Consider the following 11,628-nt stretch of genomic DNA (forward strand, 5'->3'; position numbering starts at 1 on the left):
AGTTAAGAGGTGTATTTTAAAATGTGCCGTAAATCATCCTCCATCATGACAATGCTCTGTGTCACACATCACTTCTGGTATATGGCAATTTATGTCGAATAAAAACATTACAGAGTGTCTATGAAGTGGCCCTCCTGATAAGTCCAGTGCCCATGTGACACTTTACATAATTTTTACAACATTGTTGATTCTATTCCCCATGCTGTATTTCATATCCTCATGACTATATTGTGTCTATTAATTTGCACTAATCTCTTCACCTTGCCCCTCCATCCCCCTCCCTAACAACCAACAGTTTTCTTTTTCTATATCTCTCAGTCTATTTCTGTTTTGTTTGCTCATAAACTGTGTCGATTTATGAGCAATGTGATGTCCATCTGAAGCTGAAGTAGAATAATATTTTGTCAACTATAATTAAATATACATATGTATATATATATATATGCATATAGTCATGGGATGTGGAGTATAGCATAAAGAAGATAGTCAATGGTATTGTAACAGCTATATAAGATGTCAGAGGGCAGTAGCTTGGGGGAGGGGTTATCAACTTTGTGAAGGGTATAAATGTCTTACTATTATGTTGCTTTGTACCCTTGAAACTAATAATAAAAAACAAAACAAAACAAAACCTTATGGTGTGTTCTCATCCATCTTATTCAACAGATCTGGCACTGTGTGACTTCTGGCTCTTTCTCAAAGTCAAAATGATTCAGGATAGTGAGGCAGCCATGACAGAGCAACTAAAGACACTCACGAAAGAAGACTTCCAGAACTGCTTCAGAAAGTGGCAAGAATGATGGGATAATGTGTTCAAAGAGAGGGGGAGTATTTTGAGGGGAAATAATGGCAATGTGTCTTTTACTGTAATATATTTTTTAATTTAAACATTCCCTGTATTATTTGATCACACCTCGTATGCATTTAATGTTAGAAATTTCTCTTTAAACTCTGCCTTTGCTATATCCCACAAGTTTTGTTAACTTTAGTTTTCATTTTACTCTAGTTCAAAATATTGTTTAACATCTCTTGAGACTTCTTTGACTCATGTGTTATTTGGAAGTGTTTTGTTTAATCTCCAAATATTTTTGTGTTTTCCAGCTATCTCTCTGTTACTGACTTCTAGTTAAATTTCATTGTGGTATGAAAGCATACCTTGTATGATTCCTATACTTTTAAATTTGTTAAGAGGTATTCATGTCCCAGAATGTTGATTGTCTTGGTTTCATGTGAGCTTGAAAAGAATGTTCATTCTGCTGTTGTTGGATAAACCATTATATAGATGTTAATTAGATCCAGTTGACTGATGGTGCTATTTAGTTCAGCTATGTTGGTACAGATTTTCTGCCTGTGGGATCTGTCAATTACTGTGAGAAGATGTTGAAGTCTCCAACTATAATAATAGTCAACTATTTCTTCTTGAACCTCTACAGTTTTTGTTGATGTTGTGTTGTTAGATGTATACACATTAAGAATTGTTAAATTTTCTTAGAGACTTGACCTCTTTATCATTATGTAATTTTTTAATTTATTCCTAAGAATTTCCCTTGATCTTAAGTCTGTTCATCTGACATTTATATAGTAGCTATTCAAGCTTTGTTTTGATTAGTGTTAGCATATATCTTTTCCTATCCCTTTACTTTTATCTGTTACTTCATATTTAAAGTGGGTTTCTTATAGACAATATATAATTGGACTTTTTAAAAATTCACTCTCTCTCTTTTAATTGGGGTGTATTTAGATTATTTACATTTAAAGGCATTACTGATGTAGTTGGAATAATTTCTATCATATTTTCACTGTTTTTTATTCATTGCCCTTGTTCTTTGTTTCTTTTCTGGGGGCTCTTCCACTCTTTATTAGCTTTCTCTGGTTTTAACTGAGCATTTTATACGATTTCACTTTCTCTCATCTCTTGGCATATCAAGGACATCTAAAAAAATTATTTTAGTGGTTGCCCTCAATTTTTTAAAATACACTTACAACTAATCTAAATTCATTTTTAAATAACTATACTGCTTTATGGGTAGTGCCAGTAACTTATAACAAAATATTCCCAATTCTTCTCTTCCATCCTTTATAACATTACTGTCATTGATTTGACTTATCCAAAAGTTATTATTACAGTATACATTGTTGTTATTATTTTGAATAAACAATTATGTTAGATCAACTAAGAATGCGAAAAAGATTTTATTTTGACTTCATTTATTCCTTCTCTAATATTCTTCTTTTCTTTATGTTGATCCAAATTTCTGACCTATATTATTTCTTTCTCTCTAAAGAACTTCTATTAACACCTCTTGCAAAGCAGGTCTACTGGTGAGAAAAATCTCTCAATATTTGTTTGTCTGATAAAGTATTTCTCCTCCAGATTTAAAGGATAATTTCTCTGTATAGAGAATTTTGTCGGTGTTTATTTTTTTCCTTTCAACACATTAAATATTTTCACTTTCTTTTCACTTTTAATGTTTCTTATCTTTGTTCCTATATAGATAAGTTTTTTTGTTGTTGTTCTGGCTGTTTCAAGATTTTATTTTTGTCTGAAGTTGAGTATGATATTGGATATTTTCCTGCTTTGTATTTTATGAACTTTCTAGATCTGTAGTTTGACGACTGTCATTAATTTTGGACAATTCTCAGCCATTTTTACTTCAACATTTTTTCTTCCCTTTTTTTCTTTTTTCTCCTTCTGATATTCCCACTGCATATGTTATCTTTTTAAAAATTGTCTTATAGTTCTTGGATATATTGCCCCGTGTTTTAAATTCTTTTTTCTTTCTCTTTACTTTCCAGTTTTCTGAGTTTCTATTAATATTTCTTGAAGCTCACTGATTCTTTCCTTGGTTGCATGTAGTTTATAGATGAGCTTATCAAAGCCATTCTTCATTTGTGTTATCATAGTTTTGATTTCTAGCATTTCCCTTTACTTCTTTCTTAGACTTTTCATTTCTCTGCTTACATTATTCATCAATTCTTTTATATTGTGTACTTTTTACATGAATGCCTCACATATTGATCATCATTGTTTTAAATTTCCAGTCCGATAATTCCAATATCTCTTTCATATCTGAGTCTGATTCTACTGCCTGTTCTTTCTCTTCAAACTGGGTCTTTCATTTTTTTTTAATTGGGGGAATATTGGGGAACAGTGTGATTCTTCAGGGCCCATCAGCTCCAAGTCGTTGTCCTTCAATCTAGTTGTGGAGGGCGCCTCTCAGCTCCAAGTCCAGTCGCCGTTTTCAACCTTTAGTTGCAGAGGGCACAGACCACCATCCCATGTGGGAATCGAACAGGCAACCCTGTTGTTAAGAGCTCGTGCTCTAACCAACTGAGCCATCTGGCCACACTCCAAACTGGGTCTTTTGTCTTTTAACTGCCTTGTGATTTTTGTGAAATCTGGGCATGATGTACTAGGTAAAAAGAACTGAGGCAAATAGGCCTTTTGTGTGAGGTTTTATGTTTATCTGGGTAGGAATTATGCTGTACTTACTGCTTGCTGTAGCTATCGGTGGTCGGGGCTAAAATTTCTTCTGGTGTCCCTGTTGTTTTCCCTGTTGTCTTTGGGTTCTCCTTCTTCAATAAGGTGCCGTTCTTTCAGTTGTAATTCCCTGTTATTGTACAGGAGCCCTAAGATGTGCTGGCAAGGTATGGGGGGGCAGTAATTATTTTTAGTCCTATGATTGGGTCTCAATATTTCAGTGAGCCTGTGCCCCTGGGCTTTGGTATTCACATATGCTTCTCAGTGATTGTTCCATCCTTAAGTGATTTAGGAAGGCTGGAGAGCTCTGGAGTTGGGTGTTTCCTTTACCCCAGGTGAGGTAGGATCTGATAAAATTCACTCTATCTCTCTCTTTTAATTGGGGTGTATTTAGATTATTGACATTTAGTGTGTTAGGCTCTGGTAAAATCATTTTGCTTAAGGACAGGCCTTCCTAAGAACAGAATGGGTTTATTTCAAAAACGGTTTTTTCTTTCCTGCTGGAAGTATGAGGGAATTTTTCTCTGATGTTCACTGTGGTAACCTGGTAGGGCTCCTGAAAGTAAAATTTGTGAAATTGTGAGGCCCTCCTCTCACGTCTGGGCATCCCTGAAGTGTTTTACTTTCAGGCCTGTCCACGATAAATTTCCAGCAGTTCATCAATCGCAGTTTAATTTTTCTTACCTTACAAGTGGTTTTTACAGAAGTTTCTGGTTATGGGTTTGTTCTCTGTTAAGTTGTGATTCTCTGTCTGCCTGTTCTGCCTCTCCAATTTTGGGGGAGTGGTTTGCCTGTGCCCTCACTTCGCTGACACATCTCACAAGAACTGCTTTTTTTGTTCTTATGGATAGGAGTGTTCTGAGGATAGGAGTGATGACTTCCATGCTCCTTACACACCAACTGGCTCTTCCCTTCTGAAAAATATCTAAATTTATTGAAAAATAATTCTATACTCAGTTTCCTTTTCTTTGTTTCCCATTTCTCAACCTCTAGATATACAGATTTTACCTTTACCATCCAAATGATATGGCTCCTAGTGAGGTCACTAATAAATTTCTAATTGCCATGTCCATCCCCCATAATTACTCCTCCCTAGTACTAGCTTCCATCCTCTCACAATCACACTTAGGTTAGTAAAATTGCTTTAACTGCTCTCTTCACTTACGATATTGTCCAATCCAGTCCATTTTTCACATAATAGAAAGAATGATGTTTTAAATAGATAATAATAAGAATCATTATTCTGGGCACACAGAATAGTGTAGAACTTCCTCATGTAGTTGACTGTAGCTGTGGCCATGTGACTTGCTTTAGTCAATGATTTGCAATATGTGGATAGAAGTATAGAGACAATGTGTATTATTATTTATTGCTGTATAAAAAATTACCCCAAAACTTAAACAATGGGCATTTTTTTCTTCCATAGTTTCTTTGGATCATAAACCTGGGAGTTGCTTAGCTGGTTTGTTCTGGCTCAGAGTCTCTGATGACACTGCAGTCAAGATGTTGTCCAGGACTGTAGTCATTTGGGGTCTGAAGACGCTCTATACTGGGGTTGGAGCTTTTAGTTTCTGGCTGGATGTCAACAGGAGGCCTTAGTTCCTCATTGTGGGCCTCTCCATGAGACTACTCACAGCATGGCAACTAATTGCTTCCACAGCCAGTAACCTGAGAGAATGGCAGAAACCACAATGTCTTTTATGATCTAGCCTTGGAAATGACAATATCACTTCTGAAGTATTCTATTTATCACACAGGCCAACCCTGATACAATGTTGGGGGTGTGTGTGAATCTAGGAGGTCATCTTTGAGGCTGACTACTACACAATGTCGCTTCCTCACTGCTCTTTTTTTTTTTTTTGGCGTGGTGATCGATACCATATGAATTAGAGGCTTCTTCATCAGGGTCACCTATCCATGGGTCTGAATGATGGACAGAGTCCTCCTGCTAACCCATGATGACATGTGGTATGAACAAGAAATAAAGCACTCTTGTTTCAAGGCACTGAGATTTTGAGGTGGTGTTTTACTGTTGTATAGCCCAGTCGATTCTGACAACGTTTATGTCACAGAGTGTGAGTTCCTTCCTTCTCAGTATCTATCCTCCTCTTCTTTAGTACTGGAACTGCCATTTTCAAGCTGAGCTTATTGCAGTTTGGTATAGCCATGTGAGTAAGTTGTGGCCAATAGGATGCAAACTAAAGTGTGAGAAGTCAGTTTCCACAAACTTTTCAAAGGATAGCTGGCCCATGTCTTTTGTTTCTATTTTCTTTGATCTTCACTCTACCTTGCCACTTGGAATATGCTTATGATGATTAGAACGCCAACAGCCATCTGGATTTCTGAGGATAAGGACCATATCTTCAGTATGATTGAAGAGCTGGCTGAAAGGATTTTCTGTCCATAAAACTTTTTTTTTACACTTTTATTAAAATATAGTTAACATACAATATTATATTAATTTCAGGTGTACACAATAATCATTCAACATTTATATGCCTAAAGAAGTGATCACCATAAGTCCAGAAACCATCTGACACTGTACCACACTATCACAGTATTACTGACTATGTTCCACATGCTGTACGTTACATCCCCATGACTTATTTGTTTTATACCTGGAAATTTGAACCTCTTATTCCCTTTCACCTTCCCCCTTTTTAATTTTTTTAATTACAGTTGACATTCAATATTATTTTATATTAATTTTAAATGTACAGCATGGTGGTTAGATATTTATATAATTTAAGAAGTAAACCCCCTGACTAGTCTAGTACCCACCTGGCACTACACGTAGTCATTGCATATCATTGGACTATATCCACTATGATTTACTTTACATCCCGATGACTATATTGTAACTACCAATTGTACTTCTTTATGCCTTCACCTTTTTCACTGTGTCCCCCAAATTCCTTCTATGTATTACCCCAATAAATCGAGTACCCATCTAACACCATATATAATTATTACAATATTATTGACTATATATTCCTTGTGCTATACCCTATATCTCCATGACTACTTTGTAACAACCAATTTGTACTTCTTAATTCCCTTCCCCCTTTTCACCCATTCTCAACCCCCTCCTACCTGGCAATCGTCAAAATGTTCTCTGTGAGTTTGTTTCTGTTTTGTTAGTTTATGTTGTTCTTTAGATCCCACATATAAGTGAAATCACATTGCATTTGTCTTTCACTGTCTGACATACTTCACTCAACACAATACTCTTCAGGTCCATCCATGCTGCCACAGATGGCAAGAATCCATTCCCTTCTATAGCCAAGCAATATTTCATTGTGTATATATATACCACCTACTCTTTATCCATTCAGGCATTGATGGATACCTAGTCTGCCTCTGAATCTTGGCCATTGTAATAATTCTGTAATGAATATATGGATGCTCATGTCCCCTTAAATTAGTGTTTTAGTTTTCTTTGGATAATTACCTAGAAGTGGGATTACTTGGTCCTTTTTTGTCTCTTGTTATAGTCTTTGTTCTACAGTCTACTTTGTCTGGTACAAGTATCGCTACCACAAATTTTTTGTTTTCATTTCTATTTTCATGAAATACCTTTTTCCCGTCTTGTTGCTTTCAGTCTGTGTGGGTCTTTTGATCTGAACTGAGTCTGTTGTAGGCAGCATAGATAAGGGTCTTGTTTTCTTATCCATTCAGCCACCCTATCTTTTGATTGGAGCATTTAATCCACTTATATTTAAAGTAATAGTTGATAGATATGTAGTTATTGCCAATGTATTATTCATATGTATGAATAATATATATGAAATATATATATATATAGCCATATACATATATACATACATATACATGTACATACATGTATATGAAAAATCTCATTTTTGACTGGCCTCAGACTTAGAGGTAGGAGCTCTCAGAAAGGATAGTGTATGTCTCTTGGCAGTCTGCTCCTGGCATTTTTCTTTGGCATCCTTCATTCCTCGGCCAAAAATTTGATATATTCTGTGGCCTCTTTATTATTTTTCTTAGTACTCTGTTTCTTCAGAGCAATATGCCAATGTTTGTGTTGCAGGACACATGGAGTAACAAGACGCTGAATCCTGGGTGCTTGGTCCTAGGTTTCTTACTTTTTTTGTTCCGGGTCTTTCTCACAATGTATTGGTGGACATCAACTTTTTTAGAGAGATTGAAAAGTTTGTGGATTCTGCTAGCGCTTTTGGGCCCCAGGTGACGAGGCACAGTAGAATCAATGAGACCAAGAATATCTTTCTCTCCTTTTTTTTTAACAATGACCAAGTTGAGGACACTCAGAATGGCACCCACAATGCAATCTTGAGAAGATTTGCACTTTCTATCTTCAGTCCTCCTTGGTTTATAACAGGAATGCCTCTGACTCAGGACCAAGCAGACATGGTCATGGGTCAAGACACCCTGCTTCATGGGGAAAACTTGTTTGTCATTCCCACCACTGATTTGAACCACCTAACCCATCCATTCTTCACCCATAGTGTCAGCAACAACTTCTGTGGCCATACGTTTCTCATAGTATGTACAAAGTTTGCGTTCATTGTCCACTTCAATAAGTTTCTTGCAGCCAGTGGCTGGGAGAGAGATGTTCAGCTTTATCCTAAAGCAGCCAGTTGCCTCTAAGTTGCCAAGAGAGAGCCAAAGGTATTCTTTATTTCAATTATTGTAGTCTTCATTTCTGACTTTTTAAAAAATGTTTTCTATCTCCATTTTTATGTTTCCTATCTTTTCATTGAAGTTCTCCCTGAGATCATTGAGTATCTTTATAACCAGTCTTTTGAACTCTGTGTGTGGTAGATTGCTTGTGTCCATTTTGTTTAGTACTTTTTCTGGAGCTTTGTTCTGATCTTTCATTTGGGACATGTTTCTCCCCATTTTTCCTGCCTCACTATGTTTGTTTCTACACAGGACTGCTATGTGTCCTGGTGTTAGTATAGTGGCCCTATGTATTAGGGGTCTTGTGGGACCCAGTAGTGCAATCTCCCTGGTCCCCAGAGCCCAGTGTGGGTTGTGTGGGCTCTCCTGTTTAGTTGAGACTTGATTGCCATTTGCACATTATTGAGAGGGATTGACCCTCAGGCTGATTGGTTGTGGGGACTGGCTAAGACTACAGTGTAGGAGCTGCTGTGCAGGGGCTGACCCTGCAGAGCAGGGTTTGCTTTAGCAAGGCTCTGGTGCCTGCCCAGGTTGCCCTTTGGGTGTGTCATTTTTAGAGGTGGCCAGGTGATGCTCCAGACCTCTCTGAAGCTTGCCACTGGATCTGCCAAGTCTGGGTCCTCCTGGGAGGGGACCTGCTGCAGGCCAAGTTCAGCTGCAATCTATGGCCTGCCTGGTGCCACCTGGCATGAGCCACAAAGAAATCCAGAGATGCCCACTACCCATGCTGTACTTGGAGTTGCCTTCAGAGGCCAAGCTGCCAACAAAGGCTGGCCCTCTCTAGTGCTGTGTTTAGGGTCACTCAGCCAGAGATACAGGACACTCTGAAGCTAGATCCTACTTGTTTGGGTTTTGTGAACCATTGAAAGATTTTAGGAATGTCTGAAGCTTGAGTATTAGGAGGATGTTTGTAGGAAAAATCCACTGGATGCAACTTGGGTGTTCCCCAAAGTTGGGTAGGGCGTGATTTCAGGGAGTCACTAGAACAGGGTAGATAAAAGGTAATAGCCACTTTGATGTACACTCAGATATGGCTTCTCCCTGCATCTGCATGCAGGAGGGGGCAGGGCTCAACAAAGAAGCAATGGCTTCCACCAGCTCCTTCCTGTGGGAGAAAGCTGCCCCTCCACCCCTCACTCTGAATCTGGACAATTCCGTTCATCCCCGAATGTCCCTGGCACTTTTCACGCTTCTGTCCCAAACCTGGAGCTCAGAGAAAGTGATTCTGTGAGTGAGTATGTCCATGCACGGTCCCTTTAAGAGGAGAACCTGGGAGTGCAGCCACCCTCCATCTCACTCAGCCACAATTTCTACTGGTTTTTACAGCCAGAAATTATGGGTACCTCTTTCCCCAGCTCTGAAACCCCAGGCTGAGGAAAGGCTGGGACCCCTTGCTCCTCAGGGGAGAACTCTGCAGCTGAGATATCACTCCTGATTTTTAATGGTCACATGCTGGTGTGGGACCAGCCCATTCCGTGTCTCTGCCCCTGCTACCAGTCTTGAGGTGGCTTTTTCTGTATGTCTGTACTTGTTGGGCTTCGGTTCAGGTGGACTTCAGCTGATGCTCAATAATGGTTGTGTCGTGGTTTAGTTGTAATTAATGTCCTGAGAGAAGGTGAGCACAGAGTTTACCTACTTCCCTTAAGATTATTGAAGCCCCAAACCAATCTGCTTACTTCTGGACTTCTTTTAAATGAAAGGAACAAATTTCTATGTTACTTTAAGCCACTATTGTTGTTTGATACTAACATTTTAAGGGTTTCCCTTTGTACTTGGAATAAAATAGAAATTCCTTATTGCAACCAACAAAACTCTAATGATCTGGCCTTTACCCAAATCTGCAATATCTTCTATCCCTTGTTTCCTCTGCACCATCCCCATTGACCTTCTGCTCTTTTGGTCTCTCATGGAATCATGAGAGTAATTAAGGCAGTTAATAACATCCTCATTATCTTGTCAACTTTTTTGAACTCCTGCTTCCTATGAATGAATATAGAAGGTGTAAGGCTCACTTTACTCTCCCAGTTTCTAATATTTTTAAGGGGTTAGGATTTGACTTTAATTCCTGTAGTTAGTATTATTAAAACAAAATGTATTTTAATCATCTTCCAAATATTATATTCTGGTATTTGTATTATTGTAGTTAAGATATGTATTAGTGGGAAAAGTCTGACACACACAACTGCTGTAAATTCCCAGTTTATTTTAGCCAAGAATATAGAATATAATTGAACTGAAATGACTATACTGAGCAGAAGCAAACACACCCAAATTTCTTGGTCTCTGATTACTAGCTAGTGACAATTTCCAGAATAGTAGCACCCAGTTACAGTTGAGAAACAAGTCCAAACGAGATGTAGCATATAAGACATGTCTAAGTTATATTGCTGTTGCCTGGATACAAGCTCCACCCCCCCATGCACACCTATAATGTAGAGAAAGCATTTTAAAAGCTTTAACGTTGTGTAGCAATGTGTCAGGGGACTTGATTAGACTTAAAACAATCCAATAACTGATTTAAAACAATTGTTCACCATGTTATTATTTTAAAAGCATATTTGTGTAGTAGGGGGGGTGAATATTTAGTATTTTTTGGAAATATTTTTGCTATTATTTCCTTATCAAGATCATTGAATAGCATAAAGGAGAACTTCCTTAAACTTTGCTGTACATATAACTATGCAATTAATTATTGATAAAAAATTTTACAGTTTTAGGAGTACAATTTAGATAATTTCATTTGGTAGATGAATTTTAGGAAAGATAATTAAGAAAATCAGGATGGCACATATTTATTGTGCCTTATTATCTGCATTTTTCAGAAATATGAATAAGACATCATTTTATACAGTTTAGAGTATATGACTTTCAGGTTCTAAAATAACTGATGGAGGCATGAAAAACATCAACATGAATTTACTTAACGAGATTCCTTTCACTTTTATGTCTAGGACTCAGCATAGTTCCTTTAAAATAGTAAGAACTCTCTTTATGAATTAATATTAATATAGTTATATTTAATCAACAGATACATGAATGTACATATTGAACAAATGAATATACTTGTTGACATAGTTATTGAATAAGTTAATGACAAAGAATTCACAAAAATTAAGAGAAAATTGATGTACTTGTGGTAAAGTGAAAAGTGAATTAGTAGAATTTCTAAAACAATTCAAATTGTTTACTTTAAAATGTAGAAGTAATCACCAAATTTAAAATAGAGTTGCTTTCTTTAAAATATACTTTTTTTTTTTGCCTACCCCAAGTATCTGCTCCACAAATTCATTTGAAATGAAGTTAAATTCATTAATGTCATAAGGGCACAGGGTTGGATTAATGAAATGTTAATTTATATTAGTTTATATGTAGGATTTTATGAATAGAAGTATTGGAGAAGTAAATATGTTCTTTTTAAGTATGATTTTCATTCTTTAGCAGTAAAATAGAGATAAAAGATACAAGAGGACAGTATATTTGTG

General features: G+C 37.0%; 1 pseudogene across 1 annotated transcript; it reads right to left on the minus strand.

Annotated features, from left to right (window-relative positions):
• Window positions 1-7,338: 7,338 nt before the first annotated feature.
• LOC308496837 (small ribosomal subunit protein eS6-like) lies at window positions 7,339-10,027 on the minus strand (annotated as a pseudogene). The gene is made up of 2 exons: window positions 9,979-10,027; window positions 7,339-8,109 (listed from the first exon to the last, which is right to left on the minus strand). The product of its transcript is annotated as a small ribosomal subunit protein eS6-like (transcript).
• Window positions 10,028-11,628: the final 1,601 nt, after the last annotated feature.

The sequence above is a fragment of the Rhinolophus hipposideros genome, assembly GCF_964194185.1.
Source record: "Rhinolophus hipposideros genome assembly, chromosome: 4".
NCBI classification, from domain to species: domain Eukaryota; kingdom Metazoa; phylum Chordata; class Mammalia; order Chiroptera; family Rhinolophidae; genus Rhinolophus; species Rhinolophus hipposideros.